The sequence below is a fragment of the Galeopterus variegatus genome, unplaced genomic scaffold (genome assembly GCF_000696425.1).
Source record: "Galeopterus variegatus unplaced genomic scaffold, G_variegatus-3.0.2 Scaffold3367, whole genome shotgun sequence".
Taxonomy (NCBI): domain Eukaryota; kingdom Metazoa; phylum Chordata; class Mammalia; order Dermoptera; family Cynocephalidae; genus Galeopterus; species Galeopterus variegatus.
The window spans coordinates 195,282-198,760 of record NW_007729478.1 but is presented as its reverse complement, the minus strand read 5'-3'; positions in this window follow the sequence as shown (position 1 = coordinate 198,760).

Here is a 3,479-nt window from a genome sequence, read left to right as displayed (position 1 = left end):
CTTTCCGCGAGCTCACAGGCCCCTCCCCTGGCTCCGCCTCTGAGGGGCGGGCAGCGCTCCGGCCACGCCCAACCTGGGGCGGGGTCCGCGGAGGAGGAGGGGTCCGGGGGGCGCCCGGAGGTAGGGACACGGCTTCCGACGCCTGAGGACTCCCCTGCTCCGAGCAGGTGGCAAAGGCCTTGATGTTTCTGCCTAAGCCTGCCCACGCCCACCTCCCAGCTCAGACTCGCAGGCGCCCCCGGATTGTGCCAAGATCGCCAGAGCTCGCTCTGGCAAAAATGAAAAATAAACCCAGAAGGACCCAGACCCCTTTGGACTCCGGCGGAGCTTTCACCGATTTGGCTGCGCCGCGCGTGGGACGCCCGTGCTCACGCAGGAGAAATGCCTTCGGTCCTTCCGAAGCCGAGCGCTATTTGTTTGACAGCACTCGCTGCTGTCGCTGGAGCAGGAAGACCTTATCATGCTGCAGGGGCAAGCTCGGCGACCTTCCCATGCAGCCTGGGCCGCCCACTCTCCAGTGGGGCACTTTTGCAATTTCGAGTGCTTTCCTGCCCTCCCTCCCCTAGACTCAGCGTTAGGCTTTAATCTAGACTTCGATAATGGGGGCTTGGGCATAGGGTCAAACTTCAGCCATCCCAACCCACAGAGGACACCACATCACGACTACCACCTGGCCAACCATGTTCATGAAACGCCATCCAGTGCAAAATGCATCAGGATTTCAGAGATGCTGCACTACAAAACAGGTTTTAATGTTTGATGTTTCAGCATCAGTGAAATATAAATTCACTGAATATAATTCGTCCTTCTCTCCAAGTCTTGCTAAGGGAATGATGGGAGGTCTCCACATTATCAGTGACAATTCTGGTTTAAAATCAAAGTCAACCACCTTGGTTCTTTCATATTACAGCTGCACAGAGACAGTGCTCCAGCTGCAAGGCCATCACTGAGTCGCACAGAGGACACAAGTTACAGACCTCCAAAGACACCAATGTTGGTCTTCTTGCAACTGTGTTCAATTTTTTTTTTTTTTTTTTGATGTTTCATCGATTTTCCCCATTGTTAACATTTTTTCAATAAATATGTTATTTAACATTGGGGACTATCATTAGGTAATTAATTTTGAAGTTGATTTATATGATTCCTTAGCAACTACTCAATGGTTTAATAAGAAATTCTGATATCTACTGTAAAGTTTGTTGATAGGGGGTGGGATGTGGTGACAGCAGGGAACAGAGCTTAGATGTGCTGATGCTTAGAGTGCTTTTGGTCTAAATATGAGTCAGTGCTATAGATCCATGAGAGAGTAGGTTTTGAGAATTGCCCTTGCAAGGAAATTAGAATGCCACAATCTGTTTTTATATAGTGTGTAACAATGTTTATTTGATCTTAGTAAATATCCAGTTCAACTGGTTCCACCAGTGGAAATTATCAAGTCACAAGTCTTCATTAGAAAAATAAAAAATGCAGGCACCTGTGTAAATGAAGCAAGAAGTGCCTGATCAAGGATGAAATATTCTGTATTTTTTTGTTTGATCAGTTTTTCACTGTGATCTTGCCAGAGTTCCATTGTTTAGGCCAGTGATTCTTAAGTCCAGACCAGCAGCATCAGCATCACCTGGGAATTTTTAGAAATGCAGATCGTCCAGGCCGGCCCCGTGGCTCACTCAGTAGAGTGCGGTGCTGATAACAACAAGGCCACAGGTTAGGATCCTATATAGGGATGGCCGGTTGGCTCACTGGCTGAGCGTAGTGCTGAAAACACCAAGCCAAGGGTTGAGATCCCCTTACCGGTCATCTTTAAGAAAAGAAAAGAAAAGAAATGCAGATAGTCCAGTCCCCAACCCAGACCTATTGAATCAGAAACTTTGCTGGGGAGGCCAGCAACCTCTGGCTTAGCAAGCCCTACAGTGATTCTGATCACGCTCATGTTGGAGAACCACCGTTTTACCAATGTGTGATGGGGCAAAAATTCACTGTGGACTGTACACTTTGCTTCCTTGAGAAATCAAATCCAAGCCAAGACTGCTGCTGCCACCAAAGAAAGGAAGAAGATAGGCTTGCAGTCTAGTGGAAACATCAGAAATTAAATAAGTGCATAAATAATTGCAATTGTACCATGTGTCATGAAGAAGCACAAGTACCACGACAGCTGATAGCGGTAGGTATGACCTATTCTGACAGTATCAGGAAAACTTTCCTGAGGAAGTGGATTCTAAGCTGAAAGAAGTAAACTTTAAGGCAGGGGTAAAAGAAATTGAAATAAAGGATGCAACTGAGATATGAAATGGGATAGATGGTACGATGGATTCCAGATACTTGAACATACTTTCCCAACCCATTGACATGGGACTTGGTCATGTCATTTGCTATGGCCAATGGAATGTGCATGGAATTGATTTGCACCATGACTGAACAGAGGCTTTAAAAGCTATTCCTAGTTTTACCATTCTTTTTTTCCTCTGCTATATCCCAAATTGGGGCTGTTCTTCAACCTGGATCCTGGAATGAAGGAGACACATAGAGCAGATCAGTGCTGTGGTCAACCCACAGCCAACATATAACCTGAACAAAAAATAAAACTATGTGTTGCAAACCACTGAGATTTGGGGGGATTTATTCTTACCATAGCATAATCTAATGAAAACTGGCAAATACAGAAGGAGAATTAATAAAGGTAAACTACTAATTAGAGGTGGGACATGAAAGAGTGGAAAAAAATAGAAGACAACTTCAAATGATCTAATCAAGTGATCAGAAGATAGGTTACGAATGGGAAAAAACATCAAGTGATCAGAAGATAGGTTACGAATGGGGAAAAAAAAAAAAAACCCACAAACTGTTTTTCTGTTCTCTTATACCACAACAATCAACACAGAAAACTTCTGTGACCAAATGTATGTGGGGTTCCCCACCACCACCACGCAAGCAATTATCTAGGAAACACCAGCTGGGTGTTCTCCAATTAGATTTAATTCCAACACTATTTGCCTGGAGATAGTGTCAAATCCCAGACGTTGAGAGTTCAGTCCACAAGACTGCTCCCGACACACTTCAGATGCCAGTCACAAGCCCAAGCAGGCCTCGGGAACACCTAACCGACCAGCTTTAAATCGAGGTCCCCATGACCCCTACCTCAGATTTGATTGACTTGCTGAGCAGCTCACAGTACTCAGGATTCAGTCCACAAGACTGCTCCCGACACACTTCAGATGCCAGTCACAAGCCCAAGCAGGCCTCTGGAACACCTAACCGACCAGCTTTAAATCGAGGTCCCCATGACCCCTACCTCAGATTTGATTGACTTGCTGAGCAGCTCACAGTACTCAGGGAAGACATTTACTGGTTTATTATAAAGGAGATATATATACATTTATATATAGATATAGATATACAGATATAGATTTTTTTTTTTTTTTTTTTTTTTTTTGCGGCTGGCCGGTATGGGGATCCGAACCCTTGACCTTGGTGTCACAAGG